We start from the raw sequence: 27,308 nt of genomic DNA on the forward strand, positions 1-27,308 counted from the left end.
CTATATGGCATGAAATAGTCAAAGTGACACAATTCTAAAAACTGCACCCCTCAAAGTCCTCAAAACCACATTGAAGAAGTTTATTAACCCTTAATTTGCGCCACAGGAATTAATACAATGTGGAAGGAAAAAATGAACATTTAACTTTTTTCATAAATATCTTAATTTAGCTCTACATTTTTTATTATTTCAAGGGTAATAAAAGAAAACAGACCCCAAAATGTTTTGCGCAATTTCTCCTGAGTACGCTGATACCCCATATGTGGGACAAAACTACTGTTTCGACGCGTATCAGGGCTCAGAAGGGAAGTATGCAAAAATGGGTGGAATCGAGAGCAGTCACTTTTGGAGAACCTCTGTAGTACCTAAACAGTGGAAACCCCACACAAGTGCACCCATTTTGGAAACTCGACCCTTCAAGGAATGCATCTAGATGTGTTGTCAGCACCTTGAATTCCCAGGTGCTTCATAGAAATTTAGAACATAGAGCCATAAAAATAAAAAAAATCACATTTTTCCCACAAAAATGTTCTTTTAGCTCCAAATTTTGCATTTTACAAGGATAACAGGAGAAAATGCACTATGCAATTTGTTCTGCACTTTCTCCTGAGTATGCCTATAACCCATATGTGGGGGAAAACTACTGTTTGGGTGCACATCAGGGCTCAGAAAACGAAAGAGCACCATTTGATTTTTTTAACTCAAAATTGGCTGAAATCGTTAGCGGGCACCATGCCAGGTTTGGAGAGCCCCTGATGTGCCTAGACAATGAAACCACCCACAAGTGATGCCATTTTGGAAACTAGACCCCTTAAGGAATTTATCTAGATGTGTACTAAGCACATTGAACTCCCAGGTGCTTCACAGACGTTTATAACGTTGAACTGTGAAAATGAAAAAAAAATCTCTGGAAAAATGTTTGTTTTGCCCCAAATTTTTCATTTTCACAAAGGTAACGGGAAAAATGGACCATACAATTTGTTGTGCAATTTCTTCTGAGTACATCAATACCCCATATCTGGTTGAAAACTACTTTTGATGCACAGTGCAAAACTCAGAAGGGAGGAAGCGCCATATTGGAGTTTAGATTTTACTGGAATGGTTTGAGGGTGCAATGTCACATTGGCAGAGCCACTGAGGTGCCAGAACAGCAGCCCCCCACCCTCCAAATGATGTAATTTTACAGACTACACCTGTCAATGAATTCATCTGGTGCAGTGAGCATTTTAACACCACATGTGCCTCACAGAAATTTATACCATTGGGTGGTGAAGAAAGAATAATTAAAGTTTTACAGCTAAAATGTTGTTTAAGCCCCAAATTTTTCATTTTTATAATAGCTAATAGGAAAAACTGGACCTCTCAGTTTGTGCAATTTCTCCTGAGTATGCCAATACCCTAAATGAAATTAGGAACTGCTTTTAAGACACTATGCAAAATTCAGAAATAAAAGAGTGCCAAAATTTAGGGCAGATTTTACTGTTATGGTTTTAGGGTGCTAAGAAAGAGCCCTTGAGGTGCCAGAACAGCAAAACCACCCCATAAGTGACCCAATTTTACAAACCACACCCGTCAATTAATTCATCTGAGGGTAGAGTGATCACATCGACACAACATGTGTGTCACAGAATTATATAACCATTGGGCAGTGAAGACAAAAGAATTACATTTTTACCACAAAAGTTTTGTTTTAGCCCCATATTTTACATTTTCACAAGGGAAATGGGTAAAAATGGCGCAAAGATTTGTCACACAATTTCTGTTGAACGTGGCAATACCCGATATGTGGCTGCATAGTACTGCTTAGCCATAGGGACGGCAAGACTTGGGAAGGACAGAGCGCTATTTGCCTTCTGGAACGCCACAGAATTTTATACCGTTTGTCAGTGAAGAAAAAAATTATATTTTTACCACATTTTTACCACATTTATTTTTTTTAGCCCCAGAGTTTACATTTTCATAGGAGTAAATGGCTAAAAATTGGCACAAAAATTTGTCATACAATTTCTGCTGTATATGGTAATACCCCATTATGGGGCTGTACGTAATACCCCATTATGGGGCTGTATATTATTGAGTAGCCACACAGTGAGACTCGGGAGGAACGTAGTTTGATAATTTATCTACAGGTGTCATGATTTGACTCCATTGGTGTTTTCCATAAACAATCAGCAGTGGATGTTGTTGAGAGAAAATTGCAAATTTGCTATTCTAGTGCTCATACATTGTAGTGCCCAGTACTTTATGCCCAACTCTTGTTCTTGAGACATGCACTCTTAAATTAGGCGGACTCTCATCGCTACAGAAATGCCAAACATGTGGACGCCATTTGCTGTTTAGGCACACTGGGGGGCTCAGAACGGAAGGGGGTAATTTGAATTTGGGAATGCAGAATTCACTGTATTTCTTTTGGGGGGATGAGGAGCCACAGTGCTTTTCCAGAGTCTTTGTACTACCAATAACGTAGGATCCCTCTATTTTTCCGTTAACAGATGATGGACCTGAGTGGGGAATTGCTTTTTTTGTGGATTGAGTTGAAGCTTTTATTGGGAACGTTTTGCATAATGTTTGGGATCTTATATCACTGAGCACTTACATCAGGGTTTTCAAAAACATTTCCAAATGCCCTGATTCAGATTAAAACCCCGAGGGATCCATTCATTATAATGAGGCAGCAGAGTTACTCTGGGCTTCGTCTGGCCTCTGTTCGGCAGTGTACATCTTTTCAGAGGTGCACAAAACTGTGGCCGACCGCACGATTCCCTGCATGTGTCCTTTTTTATTTTTTCATGGAAATACTTATGGGTGCAATATATTTTTATTTTTTTATTATTTTGTGATTTTTTTTTTAATAATGTTAGTTTTGTTTTTTTGTTTTACTTTTTTTTATTTAGTCCCTCTATTGGACTTTCACTTATTGCAGTCTGATCACTGTTATAAAGCATTGCAATGCACGAGCATTGCATTGCTTTTTAAACTGTCAGTTTTTCACTGACACAGAAGCTTGTTAGACCATGCTATGAGCATGGTCTAACAAACTTGCTAGCTTGGTGAAACGGTTGTCGTCATAACAACCTCGGGTCACCATAGCACCGATCAGGCATTTGCGATGATGTCACGGGGTGAAGATCAGAGGGGAGAGGGAGCCCCCTCCCTCTCTCTGCCTTCTAAATGCTGTGAGCGAAATTGATAGCAGCATTTAGGCGGTACTGCCAGGAGCAGTGCAGGCTTTGCTGCTGCCAGTGAGAGACGGGTGTCAGATTCGCTGAACACCCAGCGGAGATCATGCGTGCACAGCTCCTGTGCTTGCAAAATCACCATGATGTATCCATACGTCCAAGGTCGGGAACTCCTTCCCAACCAGGAGATATGGATACATCTAAAGTCAGGAAGGGGTTTAAAGTTAATGCATAGCTCCTCTTTTAGACATGTGAACCAAAAGCTAAGCTTAAACAGCATAGCGGCCAGTCCCCACAATAGACATCTATATATCAGGATACAGTAGAATTCTTGATTTAAGGCTCCGTCACACTAAGTCAGATCGCTAGCGATATCGCTTAAGCGTCACCGATTTTGTGACGCAGCAGTGAGATTGCTAGCGATATCGCTATGTGTGATACTTACTCCCCCGCTGTCTATCGCTGATCGCACGAGAACGTCCTGGGCCGTTTCTCGTCGGCCGCTTCCTGCTGGCACCGACGAGCGACGCGTGGACGCGGGCGGGAGGACATCTTCATCGCGCGTCTGACAGGTAAGTAACGACTGCCGACCGCTGCTGTATCGCTGGTGAGATCTGCCTGTTTGGCAGCTCACTAGCGACCATTTAGCGATGCACCAGCGATCCTGACCGGGTCATATCGTTGTCGGGATCGCTGGTGCATCGCTAAATGTGACGGTACCCTTTTGCTAAGTAAACTACAGGCATTATTATTGTGCTGCTGTTATACTGATTAAAATGATACCTGGGGTTAAGAAATCTGTCTCGTGGTTCTCGTGTAATCAGTGTTAGAAGTTTGCCGCAAATGAGATGCCCATGCTCTGGGGCGGGACTGTAGGCACAGTCTTATCTTGGGGCTCTAGGCCAGAGGAACCAAGGAAAGACCTGCTCACAGGCCTGCCCCGATGCACCAACATGGTCCTTATAATAGAGATGCACTGTTTGTGCTTCAGGGTGGCATGTGGGCAGGTCTCTTCTTGGTTTCTCTGGCTTAGAGCAGGAAGATAAGACTCTGTCTACAGTTCCGCTCCGGAGAACAAGCAGATCATTAACTGAAAACTAACACTGATTACACAAGAACTACTAGATGGATTTCTTCACCCCAGGTATCATTTTAATCCGTATTGCAGCGCAACCTGACAGTGTCTGTAGTTTACTTAGCAAAATCTTGTTGACAGGTTCGCTTTAAGAAAATTTATGGAAGGAACTAAAGCTTAGAGTTCATAGAAGGAGTGCACGGAACCATCAGGATTTGAAGAGTGTTTGTGTGGAAGAATGGTCCAAGATCAAACCTGAGTTATGCATGCAACTAGTTCCTCTATACATGAGGCGTCTTAAAGTGGTAATCACCAATTAAAGCTTTTGTATGAAGTATTAAATATATTTCAGTAATAGTGTTCAATACTTTTTCCAAGTGTCCTTTATAATTATTAAACTTAATTTATGGACATCTATGGTTTGATTTCTTTGCTCGTGTGGATTGGATGGGATCTTACTGACATTTGGTGAGAATTGCATGTGAATTTCACCTTTAGAAATCTATTTATTTAGAAAACTGATGTAGATGTTCACCTAAGAAAGACAAAACCTCACTTTTGCTTTCTTAAATATTCAGGTTTATTAACCCTTTGGATTGACCAACAGCACTGCAGCTGTTCAATAATAAAATTAATCATCAAAAATTCAAATTGCCTAATAATTGTGCCCATGGTGTATTTAAGGCAGTAAAAGAAGGTGGATTTCCATTTATTACCATATTTTTCGGACTATAAGATGCATTTTTTCCTCCAAAAATGTGGAGGAAAATGGAGGGTGCGTCTTATAGTTTAGATGTACCGGCTCTGGCTATGGTGAGGAGGTGGGGGAGCGGTTTCGGCGGAACACCTGTTCACAGAGGCATTTCTCTTTAATGGCATCCTGGTATGATTGGCCCCCATCCCGTTCCTGGTATGATTGTCCCATCCTTTTCTTATCATGGTATGATTGGCCCTCATCCCCATCTTGTTATGCATGGCCCCATCAGAAAACATTAAAAAAAAAACCCATAACACTTACCTTCCCAGCGCTCCCACGCAGAGTCCAGCTCAGTTGCCAGCACCTGCTTAATGCTTGTAAGCAGTGCAGGGACGTCATGCGTTTCTTGCACACCGAAGGGCAGCTGCCAGAATATTCAATGCTCTGCATGCCGGGACTGTGTGCACAGAGAGCAGTAAGTATTCATTGCTCACTAGCAAGCACAGTGTCAGACGGAGCCTTCCTGCAGCTGCCGGCGGTCACGTGTGCCGATACTTAAGAGAAATGAATATTCACCACATTCCATTTCTCTTAAGTATCGGCACACTTGACTACCGGCAGCAGCAGGAAGTCTCCAGCTGACACTGTGCTCGCTAGAGAGCAAAGAATACTTACTGCTTTGTGCGCACAGTCCCGGCATGCAGAGCATTGAGTATTCCAGAAGCTGCCCTTTGGCTTGCAAGCAGCGCGTGATCTTCCTGCCATGCACTGCTTACAAGCATAAAGCAGTTGCTGGCATCGGAACAGAACGCTGCAAGGGAGTGCAGGGAAAGTAAGTGTAATGGTTTGGGTTTTTTTATGTTTTCTGATGGGGCCATGACTACCAGGATGGGGGTGGGGCCAATCCTACCAGAGTAAGGAAGGGACCATGCATACCAGGACCGGGATGAGGGCCAATCATACCAGGTTAAGGATGTGGCCCTGCATACCAGGATATAGGGAGGGATCCATGCATACTAGGATGAGATGGGAACCCTGCATACCAGGATAGGGATGGGACCATGCATACAGGACCAGGATGGGACCATGCATGCCAGGACCAGGATGGGGTTCAGGCATACCAGGTTAAGGATGGGGCCCTGCATACCAGGATAGAGATGGGGCCATGCATACTAGGACGAGATGGGGGCCCTGCATACCAGGATAGGGATGAGGGCGATCATTCCTTCCAGGATAGGGATGAGGGGGACCATTCCTACCAGGATAGGGATAAGGGGGGCATGCATACCAGTCTAGGGATGAGGAGTGTTCTGCCTTGATCCGCGTATGATGCTGTGTGGGTTCTAGCATACGGCTAAACCTTTCATCCACTTCCCAGTAAAAGGACTGGATTCTTAAGTCTGTATTTATTGAGATGATATGTGAACTTGGTAACAGTGAACAACAATGGTGGATGATATTATGTGGTAAAACTTCAAAGAAATAAACAGTGCATCAGTACTGGCAGATAACAGAGACAATAGCATGATACAGAGTGCACTTACATCAGTAACTAACAATACAGAGGCTGCACAGTAACATTACAACACAGTTATGGCAAAGTACATGCTGCAACACTATCCTGCTCTACACAGAAATGCAACCTATCTGTAAGCAGTGTAAAAGCATTAACTAAGCTAAGAGATACAGAGACTACACAGAGGCTGTCTAACACAGACACATAAATGCATTAGAGTCTCGCCGGTATCCGCTATTCAGGAGCAATGATTTGTAGGAGAGCTAGGAACAAGTGTGTAGGACTCACTGGTCTGAAGGAAAATGTCTAAGCTTCTTGCCCGGGAAAACTGAGGGGGCGGTAGTAACCAGAACACACTTCCTTAAAGGAGAAATTCTCTTGTACACAAAAACAAGATAAATGGGTAACTAATGACCTCTAAAGGCTGTAACTGGTACTACATTATGAAATTAACTTGCTGCACATGAATGGGCAGAACAAGGAGGCATGCATATCAGGGTACGTATGAGGGGGACAATGCATACCAGTGTAGGGATGAGGGGGGCCATGCATACCAGGCTAGGGATGAGGGGGTCATGTGCATCAGGATGGGGATGAGGGAACCATATATACCAGGATATTAAGTACAGAATTGACCACATTTTTTTCTTCAATTTTTCAACAATTTCAACAATTTTTTAGGTTTTTGCAGGTGAAGCATGCATATATTAAACAGAAAGGAAGGGTTTCATGTACAGCTTCACAAGGACATTTTTTTTTTATTACACATAACAAATTATTACAAACTCCATTTGGAAAACATCCCAGTCAGGAATATTTTAAATAATTGTTAGGGCATTTACTTGAAAAATCACAGAAAAGATGAGAAAGAAGAATAGAGCTATATGATCTATGGCAATATTTCAAGAGCACTGTTACACTGTTGAAAAAAACTGAAATCATTTTGAGGGAGAAAAAAAATAACAAAACTAAAATAATGTGGTTGCACAAAGGGATGTGGTTGTGTTCAGAATTAACAAATCACATTTAAACTCATGTTAAATAGCAATCAGTACACAGCTGCCATCAGTTAAAGTGATTCTGATTAAACTCCACATAGTTTAGCCTTTCTAGTAGGATTTTCCTAATATTTTGTTAGTTGCATTTTACAGCAAAATCTATGGTCTGTAAATCTCCTAGAACACAGAACATGGGTTCTCATTGTTGAAAGATAACAGTCAGGAAGAGGGTACAAACATTATTTCAAGGCATTAGATATACCATAGAACACAGTGAAGATGATCATCAAATAGTGGCTTTATCTAGAACTGGACACCACTAAAAAATGATGAAAGATGCAAAAAAATAATGGGTTTGTGAGGATGCCAAGAAGCATATAGCAACATTAAAGGAGCTGTAAGAATTTCTGGCAAATACTGGATGTGTACTACATGTGACAACAATCACATCCAAGCCCAGCTATGTTTTGCCAAAACCTACATTAAGTCTGCCAAAAGCATGTGGGAAAATGTGTTCTGGTCTGAAGAGTCAGAGATTGAACTCTTGACCATAATTACAAAAGGTATGTTTGGCAAAATGCCAACACTGTACATCACCAAACGAACACCATAAACACAGTGAAGCATTGTGGAGGCAGCATTATTCTTTGGGGCAGCTGGAGCTGTAGCTTTAGTGAAGGTGCAGGGAATTACAAATGGTTCCAAATATCAATCAATTTTGCAATAAAACCTTCAGCCACCTGGTAGAAAGCTGAAGATGAAGAGGAATATCACCTTTCAGCACCTAGGACCCTAAGCATACCTAAAAATCAACAAAATAATTGCTTCGCCAGAAGATGAACAAAGTTTTTGAATAGCCCAGCCAGAACCCACCCTTGAATTCATTTAAAAATCTGTGTGTTGACCTGAAGAGGGCTGTACACAGGAGCTGTTCTTGCAATCTGACAGGCTTAGAGTGCTATTCAAGGAAAGATGGGTAAAGATTGAAAATGTTGCATGTGCCAGGCTAATCATCTCCTACCAAAAAAGGTTGAATAAAAGGGTACTTCTACAAAGCATTATCTTAAGGGTGAGCATATTTATACATCCAGATTATGTTAGTCCTTTATTGATTTTTCACCTGAAAAAATTCAGTTTATTTTTCAGTTGAATTGTACAGATTATGAGTAACAATAAAGGTTTGCTCACACAAGCGTATAAATCAGAAAAGTGAAATGCGAGAAAAAAAAGGGATTGCACTCTGACCTAAGTTATTCAATGAGGCAGTGCATATCTGCATATTTTTTCTCAGCTGTATTCGGTTTGAGAGAAAAAAAACGCAGCATACTGTGATTCCACTCTGAAATTTGACTGAGGAAAAAAATCATGACATACAGACCATCAGTATGGCATCTGATTTTTAATGGATACATTAAATCACTTGTCTTTTGCTAGGGGGACATGTCAGGGAGTCACAAAAACACTGAACTTTATGAAGGCAAAGTTTGACCAGCTTTGAGATGCCCTTAATCTAGTTGACTGGGACAATGTCCTCAGAAATAAGAATACAGAAAATAAATGGGAAATGTTTAAGAACATCCTTAATAGGTACTGTAAGCGGTTTATACCTTGTGGGAATAAAAGGACAAGAAATAGGAAAAACCCAATGTGGCTAAACAAAAAAGTAAGAAGGGCAATTAACAGTAAAAATAAAGCATTTAAACTACTAAAGCAGGATGGCACCGTTGAAGCTCTAAAAAACTATAAGGAGAAAAATTCATTATCTAAAAAAATAATTAAAGCTGCCAAAAAGGAAACAGAGAAGCACATTGCTAAGGAGACTAAAACTAATCCCAAGCTGTTCTTCAACTATATCAATAGTAAAAGAATCAAAAGTGAAAGTGTAGGCCCATTAAAAAATTGTGAGGAAAGTATGGTTGTAGATGATGAGGAAAAAGCTAATATATTAAACACCTTCTTCTCCACGGTATTCACGGTGGAAAATGAAATGCTAGGTGAAATGCCGAGAGACAAAGAAAACCCTATATTAAGGGTCACCAATCTAATCCAAGAGGAGGTGCAAAACCGGCTAAATAAGATTAAAATAGATAAATCTCCGGGTCTGGATGGCATACACCCACGAGTACTAAGAGAACTAAGTAATGTAATAGACAAACCATTATTTCTTATATTTAGAGACTCTATAGCGACGGGGTCTGTTCCACAGGACTGGCGCATAGCAAATGTGGTACCAATATTCAAAAAGGGCTCTAAAAGTGAACCTGGAAATTATAGGCCAGTAAGTCTAACCTCTATTGTTGGTAAAATATTTGAAGGGTTTCTGAGGGATGTTATTTTGTTTTATCTCAATGAGAATAACTGTTTAACGCCATATCAGCATGGGTTTATGAGGAATCGCTCCTGTCAAACCAATCTAATCAGTTTTTATGAAGAGGTAAGCTATAGACTGGACGAAGGTGAGTCATTGGATGTGGTATATCTTGATTTTTCCAAAGCGTTTGATACCGTGCCACACAAGAGGTTGGTACACAAAATGAGAATGCTGGGTCTGGGGGAAAATGTGTGTAAATGGGTAAGTAACTGGCTTAGTGATAGAAAGCAGAGGGAGGTTATAAATGGTATATTCTCTAACTGGGTCGCTGTGACCAGTGGGGTACCGCAGGGGTTGGTGTTGGGACCTATTCTCTTCAACATATTTATTAATGATCTGGTAGAAGGTTTGCACAGTAAAATCGATATTTGCAGATGATACAAAACTATGTAAAGCAGTCAATACAAGAGAAGATAGTATTCTGCTACAACTGGATCTGGAAAAGTTGGGAACTTGGGCCGAAAGGTGGCAGATGCAGTTTAACAATGATAAATGTAAGGTTATACACATAGGAAGAAGGAATCAATATCACCATTACACACTGAACGGTAAACCACTGGGTCAATCTGACATGGAGAAGGACTTGGGGATCCTAGTTAATGATAAACTTACCTGGAGCAGCCAGTGCCAGGCAGCGGCTGCCAAGGCAAACAGGATCATGGGGTGCATTTTAAGAGGTCTGGATACACATGATGAGAGCATTATACTGCCTCTGTACAAATCTCTGGTTAGACCGCACATGGTGTACTGTGTACAGTTTTGGGCACCGGTGCTCAGGAAGGATATAATGGAACTAGAGCGGGTACAAAGGAGGGCAACAAAATTAATAAAGGGGATGGGGGAGCTACAATACCCAGAGAGATTACCAAAATTAGGATTATTTAGTCTAGAAAAAAGACGACTGAGGGGCGATCTAATAGCCATGTATAAGTATATAAGAGGACAATACAAATATCTCTCCGTGGATCTGTTTATACCAAGGAAGGTGACGGTCACAAGGGGGCATTCTCTGCGTCTGGCGGAAAAAAGGTTTTTCCATCAACATAGAAGAGGATTCTTTACTATTAGGGCAGTGAGAATCTGGAATTCCCTGCCTGAGGAGGTGGTGATGGTGAACTCAGTCGAAGGGTTCAAGAGAGGCCTGGATATCTTCGTGGAGCGTAACAATATTGTATCTTACAGTTATTATTAGGTTCTTTAGAAGGACGTAGATCTGGGGATTTATAGTGTTGAGCATTCCGATACCGCAAGTATCGGGTATCGGCCGATACTTGCTGTATCGGAATTCCGATACCGACTTCCGATATTTTTTCAATATCGGAATTCGGCATCGGAATCGGAAGTTCAAAGTTGATTGACGGCCTGACGTCATCATGATGCGCGGTGTGTGCGCATCATGATGCGCCATCATTTCGGGCCTTCCGGGGGTCTCTGCCGGCCTGCCGGGGGACTGTGTGGACTGCCCGGGGTCGGTACCGGCCTGCCGGGGGGCTGTGCCGGCCTGCCGGTGGTCTGTGCACCCTGTGGGGGTCTGTACCGGCCTGCCGGGGGGCTGTGCCGGCCTGCCGGGGGGCTGTGCTGATGTCCGGGGGTCTGTGCAAGCATCGTCCGATGGGACTACAAGTCCCATCTGGCGATGCCTGCTACCATGACAGTGATTGACACATTAGCCAATGATGGGACAGTAGTAGTCCCATCATCCGGCTAATGTGTTAAATGTTAAAAAAAAAAAAAAATACTACATACATACTACATGCTACATACATACTACATATATACTACATGCATGCTACATACATACTACATGCTACATACATACTACATATATACTACATGCATGCTACATACATACTACATGCTACATACATACTACATACATGCTACATACATGCTACATACATGCTACATACATACTGCATGCTACAGACATACTACATACATACTACATACATACTACATACATGCTACATACATACTAGATACATACATACTACATGCATGCTACATACATACTACATGCTACATACATGCTACATACATACTGCATGCTACATACATACTACATACATACTACATGCATGCTACATACATACTACATACATACATACTACATGCATGCTACATACATACTACATACTACATACATACTACATGCATGCTACATACATACTACATACATACATACTACATGCATGCTACATACATACTACATGCTACATACATACCACATACATACTACATACATACTACATACATACTACATGCTACATACATGCTACATATATACTACATGCATGCTACATACATACTACATGCATGCTACATGCATGCTACATACATACTACATGCTACATACATACCACATACATACTACATACATACTACATACATACTACATGTTACATACATACTACATATATACTACATGCATGCTACATACATACTACATGCATGCTACATACATACTACATACATACTACATACATACTACATACATACTACATGCTACATACATACTACATATATACTACATGCATGCTACATACATACTACATGCTACATACATACTACATGCATGCTACATGCATGCTACATACATACTACATGCTACATACATACCACATACATACTACATACATACTACATACATACTACATACATACTATATATATACTACATGCATGCTACATACATACTACATGCTACATACATACCACATACATACTACATACATGCTACATACATACTACATACATACTACATGCATGCTACATACATACTACATGCATGCTACATACATACTACATGCATGCTACATGCATGCTACATACATAGTACATGCTACATACATACCACATACATACTACATACATGCTACATACATACTATATATATACTACATGCATGCTACATACATACTACATATATACTACATGCATGCTACATACATACTGCATGCTACATGCATGCTACATACATACTACATACATACTACATGCTACATACATACCACATATATACAATACATTCATACAATACATTCATACAATACATACATAGACATACAGTACATATAACATAGAGTAACATACTTACCAATACTTGTCACATTGTTCCCCGAAGCCATTGTCTTTTCCGGAATAAATATTAACATAACAAACCACAAAAATACTCACCCACGATCCGAAGCAGTCCACGAGTGTGTCCCACGACGATCTTGGGTAGAGAACTGCAGCATCAGATGATGCTGCCGTTCTCTACGGGCTGCAGGAATCCAATGACGGAAGGTAGGTATCCTTCCGCACTGTATTCCTCCGCCACTTAAAAAAAAAAAAGTCCCTAGTCTCACTTTATGCCATTGCTGTGTGGGAATTTCCCACGCAGCAATGGCATAAAGTGAGACTAGGGACTTTTTTTTTTTTTAAGTGGCGGAGGAATACAGTGCGGAAGGATACCTACCTTCCGTCATTGGATTCCTGCAGCCCGTAGAGAACGGCAGCATCATCTGATGCTGCCGTTCTCTACCCAAGATCGTCGTGGGACACACTCGTGGACTGCTTCGGATCGTGGGTGAGTATTTTTGTGGTTTGTTATGTTAATATTTATTCTGGAAAAGACAATGGCTTCGGGGAACAATGTGACAAGTATTGGTAAGTATGTTACTCTGTTATATGTACTGTATGTCTATGTATGTATTGTATGAATGTATTGTATATATGTGGTATGTATGTAGCATGTAGTATGTATGTAGTATGTATGTAGCATGCATGTAGTATATATGTAGTATGTATGTAGCATGTATGTAGTATGTATGTGGTATGTATGTAGCATGTAGTATGTATGTAGCATGCATGTAGTATATATGTAGTATGTATGTAGCATGTAGTATGTATATAGTATGTATGTGGTATGTATGTAGCATGTAGTATATATGTAGCATGCATGTAGCATGCATGTAGTATGTATGTAGCATGCATGTAGTATGTATGTAGTATGTATGTAGCATGTATGTAGTATGTATGTAGCATGCATGTAGTATGTATGTAGTATGTATGTGGTATGTATGTAGCATGTAGTATGTATGTAGCATGCATGTAGCATGCATGTAGTATGTATGTAGTATGTATGTAGTATGTATGTAGCATGCAGTATGTATGTAGCATGCATGTAGCATGCATGTAGTATGTATGTAGTATGTATGTAGCATGCAGTATGTATGTAGCATGTATGTAGTATGTATGTAGTATATATGTAGTATGTATGTAGCATGTAGTATGTATGTAGCATGCATGTAGTATATATGTAGTATGTATGTAGCATGTAGTATGTATGTAGCATGTAGTATGTATGTAGCATGTAGTATGTATGTAGCATGCATGTAGTATGTATGTAGTATTTTTTTTTTTTTTTTTTTTTTTAACATTTAACACATTAGCCGGATGATGGGACTACTACTGTCCCATCATTGGCTAATGTGTCAATCACTGTCATGGTAGCAGGCATCGCCCGATGGGACTTGTAGTCCCATCGGACGATGCCTGCACAGACCCCCGAAGCCTGCACAGACCACCGGCAGGCCGGCACAGCCCCCCGGCAGACCGGCACAGCCCCCCGGAGCCTGCACAGACCACCGGCAGGCCGGCACAGCCCCCCGGCAGGCCGGCACAGCCCACCGGAGCCTGCACAGACCACCGGAAGGCCGGCACAGCCCCCCGGCAGGCCGGCACAGCCCACCGGAGCCTGCACAGACCACCGGCAGGCCGGCACAGCCCCCCGGCAGGCCGGCACAGACCACCGGAGCCTGCACAGACCCCCTGGCAGGCCGGCACAGCCCCCCGAAAGGCCCGTACAGACCCCAGAGAGGCTGTACAAGGCAAAAACAGGGTTTTTCTTATTCCGATACCGGAAGTATCGGAATACTTAATAGCTGTCTACAAATATCTAAAGGGCTGTCACATTGTAGAAGGATCAACTTTATTCTCATTTGCACAAGGAAAGACTAGAAGCAATGGGATGAAGCTGAATGGGAGGAGACACAGATTAGATATTAGAAAAAACTTTTTGACAGTTAGAGTGATCAATGAGTGGAACAGGCTGCCACGAGAAGTGGTGAGTTCTCCTTCAATGGAAGTCTTCAAACAGAGGCTGGACAGACATCTAACTGGGATGATTTAGCGAATCCTGCTTTGAGCAGGGGGTTGGACCAGATGGCCCAGGAGGTCCCTTCCAACTCTATGATTCTATGATTCTATGATTCTATAAGTCCCATAGACTTGAATGGGACTTCCGGTATCGGAATCGGCGATACCGATACTTTTTTTAAAGATCGGCCGATCCATTCCGATCCGATACTTTTAAGTATCGGACGGTATCGCTCAACTCTAGGGATTTATTCTGACATAATTTTATAGGCTGAACTGGATGGACTAATGTCTTTTTTCATCCTTACTAACTATGTTACTATTACAATTCTCTAGCATAGGAAACTGTATATGAGAAATAACTGCTGAGTTAAAAAAATGGATTGTATATGGATGGCACATGGATAACAAGTGATGAAAAAATCGGACCACTTTTCTACATGAGAATAGGAACAGAATTTTTATACGCTAGTGTGAGCGAACCCAAAGGCTATGTGCACACGTCCGGAAATGCTGCGGAAATTTCCGCAACTTTTCCTCAACTCCCGCCGCGGGTAAAACGCATGTGAATTTGCATGCGTTTTTCCCATGAAAAACAAGCGTTTTGCAAGCGTTATTCGCTTGCGGAATGCTTGCGCATTCCAAGCCATTTCAAGCATTGCTTGGAAATGTGATTGATAGGTTGGTCACATTTGTCAAGCACAGAGCTTGACAAGTGTAACCAACTTTTTACTATTGATGCTGCCTATCAGTAGTAAAAGATAGGATGTAAAAAATAATAAAAAATATTATTCTCACCTTCCGACGGCCACTGGAGTCCCTCCCGCCTCTCACCACGCTGCCGGCATCTTCCTGTCCCAGTGATGCTTTGCACGAAGGACCTGAGATGACGTCACGTTCGGTAGATCGCAATGTCATCAGCGGTCATTCACGCAAAGCATTACTGTGACTGGAAGATGCCGGGAGCGTTGTGAGAGGTGGGAAGGACTCCGGTGGCTGCCGAAGGGTGAGTATATCTCTATTTTTTATTTTTATTCTATTTTCTACAGGATTATGGTACCCAGGGCCTGGAGGAGAGTCTCCCCTCCTCCAGACCCTGGGTACCATCCGCACATTGAGCTCTCACTTTACGCATGGTGGGCATAGCCACATGCCTAAAGTGAGCGTTTCAATGCATTTCTATGAGTGTGGAATCGCCGCGATTCCGCAAAAAGAATGAGCATCCTGTGTATTTTTCCGCTATGCGATTCCGCAGTGGAAAAATCCGCAGCATTAGCACAGCATTGCGGAATCCCATAGGATTGCATTTTCTTTGTGTTTTCGCTGTGATTCTGTGCTTAAAAAACACCTCGAAAACGCAAAAAAAACCCTCAACTTGTGCACACAGAATAAAAGGTGGGAAATGATTCTTAGTATGATTTTTTATATGAAAAAAACTGGCATTTTAACAGGTGTGTAGACTTTCTGTATAGGCACTGTATATGGAAAAATGGAAAAAAATAATAGCTTTCATTATATACTTAAATAAGTAAGTAAATATATCTTTATTTAATTTGATGACTAAATGTTAAGTTTTACATTCACCTAAATAATATTACCCAGATTCACTAAATAATTTATTTTTATAAGAGTAAAGAAATGCATTAGGTGCCTTTTGCTGGAGACTGATTCCTCTTGCATGATGGGGGGCTGTGGTATTATCAACAAATTTTGTTCCACAATAAATCAAACAAATGTATATATAGTAAGATGGCCTTTTCACTCCATTTCATTATTATTTGTGGAACTTTAGGATGTAATTTGAATTGAGTTGTTCTGAACAACAAAATCGGGAAATTTTTAAATTACAATTGGGGGCAAGACTACTAATAAACAGCGTGTGGTTTTCAAATGCAACCTCGACAGTGGAAGAATGGTTAAAGCTTGTAATTAAGATAGTAGAATATTTGACTTGGAAAAAAAAATGGTCAAGTTAGAAATGATATGTTACTGCTATGTATGCATGTATGGGAGAAAAATTTCAATAATTATAACGAAAAACAGTTTGTTGGTTGTCATTTTTCTGCTACTTAGGCACATCAGGGGCTTTTCAAGCACGATATGGCATCCTCTATCGATTCCAGACAATTTTGCATTCCAAAAGGAAAATAATGCTCCTTCCCTTCCGAGCTCAGCCATGTGACCAGTCATTTTTCACCACATACGGGATTTCGGCGCACTCAGGAGAAATTTCACAAATTATATGTTCCATTTTTTTATGTTGCCCTTATGAAAATCCAAAATTTGAGGCTAAATCAATATTTTTGTAGGAAAAAGTAAAATTTTCAGTTTTTCTTTTCACATTGCTTTAATTTCTGTGCTGCACCTGGATAGTTAATAAACTTCTTGAATGTGGTTTTGAGCACCTTCAGGGGTGCAGTTTTTAAAATGGTGTCACTTTTGGGTATTTTCTGACATATAGGCCCCTCAAAGTGACTTCAAATGTTATGTGGTCCCTAAAAAAATGGTTTTGTACATTTTGCTGGAAAATTGAGAAATTGCTAATCAACTTTTAACCCTTCTTACTTCCTAACAAAAAAAATGTTTAAAAATGATGCAGATGTAAAGGAGACATGTGGCAAATGTTATTTATTAGCTATTTTGTGTGATATAACTATCTGGTTTAAGGGCATATGAATTTAACGTTCAAAATTGCAAAACTTTCAAAATTTTCTCCAAAATGATGATATTTTCACAAATAAATGCAAAAAATATTGGACTAAAGAAAACACTAACATGAAGTAAAATGGAATGCAAAAACAGTCTCAGAAGCAGTGGGATCCGTTGAAGCGTTCTAGAATTATTGCCTCATAAATTGACAGTGGTCAGAATTGTAAAATTTGGCTTGGTCAGGAAAGTGAAAGGGTCTGAGGTGAAGGGGTTATAGGTAGAATGCCAGCGCAAGATTACCATGCTCGAGAGGTGTTATGTGCATATTGGACATGCCCGAGCAGTTCACTGCACCTTCCTATCAATTTATTTTCACTTTTAACTTTATCTTTATCTGGCTTCTGCAAAGTTAGAGCTGTCAATTAAGTAAGAGAGGGGTTGAGGTAGATGCAAAACAAGTAGGTTGGAATGTGCATTATATTGCTCCGCCATGTCAAGGGTGCACATTTAATCTCATTGACAGATTTAAAAAAAAATTCACTAAAAAAACAGACAAAAATCAATAAAAGACAATGCCATGTCCAGACACAAATGCACAACAGGATAAAGGCGGATGCAGCACAGGTGTAAAATACTAATAGAATAACCACTTACTAACCCACAGACATCCGTGGAGCGGCTGCCTAGTATACAGGTTGCACACAGGCTTGTATAGGGGCCATTCACACCATTACGTGCGATGCACCTCTGTCCCTATTGCAGTCTATTACCAACACCCTTACTATCACGTGCCATGATAATTTGTCTATTGTAAAAGTTTTTGGCAGAGTTGTGCACATAGGCCCAAAATGGATTTCTAATATGTATGTTGTGCATTTTTTGTAAATCTAGGTAAGTAAAAGCAATAATGTACTTCAGTAAACTGCCTACGCCAATTTTTTTTGCACTGTTTATTTTGAGTAGTTTTAATTGTACAGTTCAAACCGGTAGGTACAAAGTAACTTTCCTGGAAATTGAGATGTAAAATACTGATTAGATGTCTGTTTCCCAAACCATTAGTAGTAACTGAAGCTTCAGTCTCTTCTATCTGCCACATATTTATGTGTAATAAGGATCAAAGCATTTTTCTGCAGAAAGTAATTATACTTTTTAGACACCTTTTAAGCCTTTTAGCTTTAACAAATGCCCTGACTGTTCCTGTCCTTTCCCATCTAAGCAGAAAGGTGGATATCTTATCCAAAACATATCACACATCACATCGAATTATTCGTCAGTGGAACTCTAATCGCTAATTCTGGATTCAGCGCATTTCTTAATGCCATGATAACGCAAAATGGCTTTTGGTGTTCACGCATGACAAATGTGTCATTCATCAAGGCACCCATCGGGGGATAGAGTTATGATAATTTGCGTCAGTGTTTTCTTTTATATGACTACATCCCACATGGCTGCCAATTGTATAAATACATTTTGACCTAAAATTTTTATAACACAAACCTGCTGGTACTGTGCTGTGCAGGTGACCAAAATATAAACATAGTATCTAATCTTTGAGCATGAAACAACATGATTTCTTCCCATTATGTGGAAATTCCTATTTTATGTACCCTAAGGGTGCTGATTTGAATATTTGAGTCAGTTTGGTTATGATTTATTATACTTTGTATATTTATACACTGAAGCATACTTCCTTTATTTTCCTTGTTTTTGCATTTATCATTCTAATTATTAGACTTGATCTCCATGTTATACAGCAGACTGTGTAATTTCCATTCTTAGTCCAACACAATCGCTGAAAGCATGTTATCATGCTGTGCTAGAGCCTAAGCACAGTGCAATAAACATGTGTGGACCCAACGGTCAACCTTTACGATATAATCCCATATGTGCGCACTTACATACTTCACATGCTTTAATTCTATAGCATGCGTAGGCGTTTTTTTCTCTCCTCCTTTGTAGAAGTTATTTATTTTGTAATTCCAACATATCTTATGCCTACAAAGCATTCCTGTCATCAGAGTTACATGTCTGCTACACAGAAAATTCTTGGTTCGTTTGCATATCCTTAAGGCTAACCCGCTGGTCTCCGCACAAAACTACTTTTCATTGTGAACCCAGACAAGACGTAGACAGTGTTGACAAGCAGTATAAACGTAAATCAGCCATATAATTCATTCATCTAAAGAACTATTTTTTTATTTTAATTGCCTCTCCAACGCTACATTCAGCATTTTCTATATGTATAAATCCTTGTTGCCTTAACGCTTGCACGCATCTTTTTAGTTCAAGTGCATTCTATGAGTAGCATTCAGCCAGTTGTTAGCGATGCCATTATCACTTTCCTAAGTGCCCCACTCGTACAGGATGTGAGGGTTTTCTTTATATACAGTGGGGAAAAAAGTATTTAGTCACCCACCAATTATGCAAGTTCTCCCACTTAAAAAGATCATAGACGCCTGTAATTGACATCATAGGTAGACCACAACAATGAGAGTCAAAATGAGGAAACAAATCCAGAAAATCACCTTGTCTGATTTGGTAAGATTTATTTTGCAAATTATGATGGAAAATAAGTATATGGTCATTACAAAAATTCATCTCAATATTTTGTTATATATTTTTTGTTGGCAATGATAGAGGTCACATGTTTTCTGTAAGTCTTCACAAGGTTGGCACACACTGTTGGTGTTATTTTGGCCCATTCCTACATGCAGATCTCCTCTAGAGCAGTGATGTTTTGGGCCTGTCGCTGGGCAACACGGATTTTCAAATCCCTCCAAAGGTTTTCTATGGGGTTGAGATCTGGAGACTGGCTAGGCCAGTCCAGGACCTTCATATGCTTCTTACAAAGCCACTCCTTTGTTGTCCTGGCAGTGTGCTTGAGATCATTATGCTGAATGACTCATCCACATTTCACCCTTCAATGCCCTTGCTGATGGATGGAGGTTTGCACTCAAAATCTCACGATACATGGCCCCATTCATTCTTTCATGTACACGGATCAGTCACACTGGTCCCTTTTCAGAAAAACAGCCCCAAAGCATGATGTTTCCACCCCCATGCTTCACAGTAGGAATGGTGTTCTTTGGATGCAACTCAGCATTATGTCTCCTCCAAAGACAAGTTTTGTTTCTACCAAACAGTTCTACTTTGGTTTCATCAGACGATATGACATTCTTCTAATACTCTTCTGGATAATCCAAATGCTCTCTAGAAAACTTTAGATGGGCCCGGACATGTACTGGCTTAAGCAGGGGGACACGTCTTGCACTGCAGGATCTGAGTCACTGGCAGCATAGTGTGTTACTGATAGTAGCCTTTGTTACGGTGGTCCCAGCTCTATGCAGGTCATTCACTAGATCCCCCATGTGGTTCTGGGATTTTTGCTCACCATTCTTATGATCATTTTGACCCCACGGGATGAGATCTTGCGTGGAGCCCCAGATTGAGGGAGATTATCAGTGGTCTTGTATGTCTTCCATTTTCTTATTATTGCTCCCACAGTTGATTTCATCACACCAACCTGTTTGCCTATTGCAGATTGTCTTCCCAGCCTGGTGCAGGGCTACAATTTTGTTTCTGGTGTCCTTCGACAGGTCTTTGGTTTTCACCTTAGTGGAGTTTGGAGTGTGACTGTGAGGCTATGGACAGGTGTCTTTTATACTGATAAGTTTAAATAGGTGCCATTACTACAGGTAATGAGTGGAGGACAGAGGAGCCTCTTAAAGAAGAAGTTACAGGTCTGTGAGAGCCAGAAATATTGTATGTCTTTAGGTGACCAAATACTTATTTTCCACCATAATTTGAAAAATAAATCTTGCCAAATCAGACAAGGTGATTTTCTGGATTTGTTTTCTCATTTTGACTCTCATAGTTGAGTTCTACCTATGTTGTCAATTACAGGCCTCTCTCATCTTTTTAAGTGGGTGAACTTGCACATTTGGTGGCTGACTACTTTTTTTCCCCCACTGTAACTCACGCTATTTTCCTAAATTTTATTATGGTAAAACATCTTAATCAAAATGCCTTTATCAGTTGTATGCATGAAGATGAGCAACTTTGAAGTATATCTTATTGCAGAAATTTGCTTCTTTCTCGTACTGGACTGATATTTCTCTCTGAATTCATGTGTCAAATCTGTATTCACTGAAGACATATTTTCCCTTTACTGAAATGACAGTTGGTGCTTTTAAAGTTCTATGGATATGAGAGGGGGAGGATCTAGAGCCAGACACAGACATCCTTCTGTAAGTTCTCCTGAAATGACAGTTACAGTTCTCCAATGCTATGAGCACCAAGTGTCATCTCTTAGCTTAGTAATGTGAAAATCTCTATTCACTAAAGACAGATTTTCCCCATGAATTTAACATGTTGAGAATGAATGATCAGTCCAAGAAGAGAAATAATTAAACAATTGAGATTAAGGACGAGCAGATAACATACGTGTGTGTGTGTATATATATATATATATATATATATATTAAAAGTATTTGGCCCCCTGGAACTTTTCAACCTTTTCCCACATATCATGCTTCAAACAAAGATACCAAATGTAAATTTTTGGTGAAGAATCAATGACAAGTGGGACACAATTATGAAGTTGAACGAAATTTATTGGTTATTTTAAATTTTTGTGGAAATTAAAAAACTGAAGAGTGGGGCGTGCAATATTATTCTGCCTCTTTACTTTCAGTGCAGCAAACTCACTCCAGAAGTTCATTGTGGATCTCTGAATGATCCAGTGTTGTCCTAAATGGCTAATGATGATAAATATAATCCACCTGTGTGTAATCAAGTCTCCGTATAAATGCACCTGCTCGCTGATAGTCTCAGGATTCTGCTTGATGCACAGAGAGCATCATGAAGACCAAAAAGTACAACAGGCAGGTCCGTGATACTGTTGTGGAGAAGTTAAAAGCCGAATTTGGATACAAAATGATTTCCAAAACTTTAAACATCCCAAGGAGCACTGTGCAAGCGATCATATTGAAATGGAAGGAGTATAATACCACTGCAAATCTACCAAGACCCGGCCGTCCCTCTAAACTTTCATCTCAAGCAAGGAGAAGACTGATCAGAGATGCAGCCAAGAGGCCCTTGATCACTCTGGATGAACTGCAGAGATCTACAGCTGAGGTGGGACAGTCTGTCCATGAGACAACAATCAGTTGTACACTGCACAAATCTGGCCTTTATGGAAGAGTGGCAAGAAGAAAGCCATTTCTCAAAGATATCCATAAAAAGTGTTGTTTAAAGTTTGCAACAAGCCACCTGCCTGAGGTGACCCCATTATGGAAATGGCAAACCTCTGAGAATTCGTCAGTGGGTGTAGTGACCATTTTCACTCCATGGATGATTTATAAAAGCAAGCATGCAGTGGAAGGTTTACAGCAAAAACTGCAAATATGCCATTGTGCCCAACATATTGTACCCAGCTTGTGTCTCTGAAGACACCCCACCACCCATAAATTGTTAAGCGATCTCTACTCAAATGTGTCAATGACAAAATGGGATAAATTAATACAGTGTAAAAACATGGTACTGTGTGGAAGGTTTTAAAGCGGTCATGGAGGCATAAGGCTGGTAATGATGGGCATTGTGGACAATTATAGTGAGTATCATGCCTCATTTTTCTCTTGGTACATACATAACATCTTCTCTGGGGGTGCTTACTTGCTTCTGTTGCTGGAATGAGTGCAATAAAATGAGGTTCAGTGAGTCTTTTGACATCTTCAGATTCTAATGGATGAGTGGGGACATTTTCAAAAACACTCAACAGTATTTGTTATACTTCACTACAAACTACGTTTCTATCAAATTATGTCTATAATCTATATATAAAAATGAATGTGTGTGTGTATCACCAAGCAATCACAAAGCCTTTCATTTCACCAGAGCTGTTCAAAAGAAGCTGAGCTGTGATTGGTTGCTATGAGCAACAGTTTCCCTTGCAACCAATCACTAAGCATCTCTCATTTCACCAGAGCTGGTTAAAAGAAGCTGAGCGGTGATTGGTTGCTATGAGCAAGTTTTCCCACTTGACAACACCTCAGCAGACACTGACATAGTGGGAGAAATCTAGCATCCCCAGGAACATAAGCTCCCAGCCATTGTCTGTCCCCAGAAAGGACCAGAGAGCACATGACAGAAATGAATCACCCCCTCCCGTGCCCATATACCAATCACACATCCTCTTTCCCATAGGCACATCTTCCCTCTTAAAGGGATCATTGGTATGGAAGTCAGAGCCAATCCATCCAGCGCTTTGGTTTTGACCCCAGGCCTCTCTTAAAGGGATCCCCGGTATGGAAGTTAACAAGTATAATGAAAGTCAATGAGAAACGCAAGCATTTACCCCCCTTAGGTCTGGAGTGGGTCTAAAAATTGCTAAAATCAAAGGAAACAGCACAGCACTGAAATGGCATGAGAACAGCATGGCGAAAACTCCTGGAAGCATTTCTGAATCCCAGGTTGCTGCTGGGAACAATGTTGTCAGAGTATTAAGCCACTTTTACACTGATAACATATAAAACCAAAGTTAAAATGTATTTTACTGGAAAAAATGTTAAGAAACAGTCTTTCCAGGATAATAACTTGTATATAAGGCAAAATAAATAAGAGAGAAAAAAATGATCCTCCACACCTTGGGCTATGTTCCCATGTAGTGTTTTTGCTGCGTATTTGCATTGCTTTCAATAGTGAAAAAACTTTCACCAGGAAATGTAATTTTAAGATTTTACTACCTGTTCTGGCCATGTGGTGTATGAGACATGATCAGACACATCCTGTTTAATTTATGAAGGAGGGATTCTGAAAGTCACAATTTTTTTTTAGGGCAATCAGAAGGCCCTCACTATTTGTAAAGGGCTACCAGGCGGCCCTTACTATTGTTGGAGGGTGAGCAGGTGGCCCTCCCTATTGTCACTCATTCACAGTTCTAGTGGGCCAAAAGCAAGCCCTTACTAAGCATTTTTTGAGGGCTAGACGCCGTCTATGCTTTGCATAGCCATATATTGCTACTGCAATATAATTTATCCATCTGAGGTGGGCAAATTTTCTTTTTCGTATTAATACTGTAAAGTTTGAAACTTGGAGGGCAAGCAGACGGCCCTCACAATTTATAGAGGGTCAGCAGGCAGCCCCCACTATTTTTAGAGGGCTAGCAGGTGTCTTGTGGACCGATGAGCCTGGAATAGAGAAAAAACAAGCTTTTTGGTAAAGCACATCATTCTTCTGTTTACTGTAAATAGAATGAGACCTACAAATCAAAGAATACAGTAAATAGTCAGATATAGTGGAGGTTCAAAGATATTTTGTGGTTCTTTTGCTGCCTCTGGCACTGGGTGCCTTGACTGTGTGCAAGGCATCATAATATGTGATTTCCAAAGGATTTAGGGTCGCAACGTAGTGTCCAGTGTCAGAAAGTTGGGTTTGCATCCTAGGTCGTGATTCTTCAAGCAGGGTAATTACCCCAAACATACATCAAGAAGCCCCCAGAAATGGATGGAAACAAGAAGCACTGGAGAGTTCAAAAGCACTGGAGAGTTCAATGGTAATTCCAGCTCCAGTAGCGTAAAATCTGCCACCACTACCTCTTACATACAGCTGCAACAGTAAAACTGCGAATAAGCACATTAAATCAGTTAATTTTGCCTGCTTTGATGAATTTCTGTGTACAGATCACTGTAAAAACACAAATCTGTCAATGAGTTTATGGAAAAAAGTAGCAGCAAGGAATTATAAGACAATAATCCATGACTAGATGCATGTAATATGCTATACCTACTACCACACCTCACCCTAGATGAATTACAGATAAATGCAGTATTATTATAGAATATAGAAGAGATTTGAACTGGTCCTGAAAAGATATTTTCTTGTACTTGGCAGCAGCAAACTCTGGAGGAACACAAGCAACACTGCCAGTTTTGATGAAGTTCTGAGTACCGATGACAGTAAAAAACATGAATCTGATAATGAGCGTATGGAAACAAGCAGTTTCCAGAGTCTCCTGTCCTGGCTGTGAAATCTTGCATGCAGTGTGAGAACTCCCTATGTGGCGACCATCTGACAGCCCACAACAACGCACTGGATCATATACTAATAGAACCCATTTTTGGTTTCCAAAAATGTTCCCTCAACTAAATGGAGGAGCCTCAGAAAAGCATTTTTCTCATTACTAAGGAGTGGGTCTCCTACACTAGTAAAGCGTATGCACTAAGTGCAAGGGATGCCTAAAATTAGAAGGATACACTCCAATACCCCTTTGAAGAGATTTAATGGAGGGTCTTACAAAACATTTTCCCCATTATTAAGGAGTGGATATCTTAGCCTGGTAGTGCCCATGCACTAAGTGCATGGGCTGAAAAACATTTACCCCTGGGGGGTATACATATATATCAAAGAATGTTAGAGGTATACCTCTAAAAGTTGTTAATGTGGGCTTTACAAACATCCTTAAAAAATTTATAGCAAGGGTAGCATGATCACCCTGTTGATATGGTGGTTGAGGAGAAGGAGAAGGATGACACAAAAAAGGCAAAAATCCTGATGCATACACCCATGTTTTGGTGGGAGGGGGGACATGAGAATATACCAAAACAAAGGCAAAAAATACAGTGTTTCCCTGCCTCTGCTGCATCTGGTGTGTGTCTTCCTCCTTTCTACTACTTGGCTGTCCAAGGAACTGTGACCTCTGCCGCCTGTGTAGTCAGATGGGAATTTTTTTAAAATAATTCTTCAACTAGGGCCTTCTGGTACTGCAACATTTTATTAGACCTCTCTGCCATGGGAAGGAGAGATGTAAAGGTCTCCTTGTAGTGTGGGTCTAGAAGGTTGACAAGCCAGTAATTGGTGTTGGACAAAATGCGCACAATTGAACATAAACTCAGTCAGACTGCCAACAACCAAGACTTCCCTGTTCCCACCAAGTGTCCATCTTCTCCTCCTTGTCACCAGCTCCTGTTCCTCCTCCTTCTCCTCATTGTCACCCATTCCACGTTGAGAAGATGAGACAAGGCTGGCCTCTGCAGCATCACCCTGCATAGTTTCTTGCTCCATCTCAACTTGCGCAGCCTGCAAAGCCTACTCTTTAATTGTGAGTTTCAGTAGGCAGTGAAGCGGGATGGTTATGTTGATTATGCATCATCATCAGTCACCATCCTGTTTGAGTCCTCAAAGTTTTGGAGAAAAGCACGCATGTCAGACATCCATGTCCATTCATCAGCTATTATGTGCGGAGTCTTACCAGTATACCAGCGGGCATGTTGCAGCTGGTATTCAACTACTGCCCTCTGTTGCTCGCAAAGCTTACCACTGATGTTGACATTTTGGAGATGGAGGGTGAGGAGGAGGTGAAGGAAATGTTATAGAAGGTGGGGGAAACCCTGATTGATCCAGGGCCCATAATCCTCTGTGTCAGTACAGTAGCGCATGTTCTGTCCCTGGATCCAACTGGGTCCCAGCTTCCACAATGTTCACCCAGTGTGCCATCAGGGAAATTTAGCAAATGTAGGTATATGTCTGCGCTGAGATATCCTTAATATATCACCCTAAATTAATCCTATATTAGAAACATGAACTGAATGGTGGAACTGTAAGGTTCTGTAGTGATAAATGAATATAATATATGTGCTGCCGAAGAAGTGTAAAAAATATAAATATATAAAAAATATATGCAGAG

General features: G+C 40.6%; 1 protein-coding gene across 1 annotated transcript in view; it reads right to left on the reverse strand.

Annotated features, from left to right (window-relative positions):
• Positions 1 to 27,308, reverse strand: part of FAM227B (family with sequence similarity 227 member B) — a 1,066,637-nt gene that overhangs the window by 855 nt on the left and 1,038,474 nt on the right. The gene's annotated exons all lie outside the window — the stretch shown is intronic.

This window comes from Dendrobates tinctorius, unplaced genomic scaffold, assembly GCF_039654945.1.
Source record: "Dendrobates tinctorius isolate UK_male_01 unplaced genomic scaffold, ASM3965494v1 ptg000022l, whole genome shotgun sequence".
In the NCBI taxonomy this organism is placed as follows: Eukaryota; Metazoa; Chordata; class Amphibia; order Anura; family Dendrobatidae; genus Dendrobates; species Dendrobates tinctorius.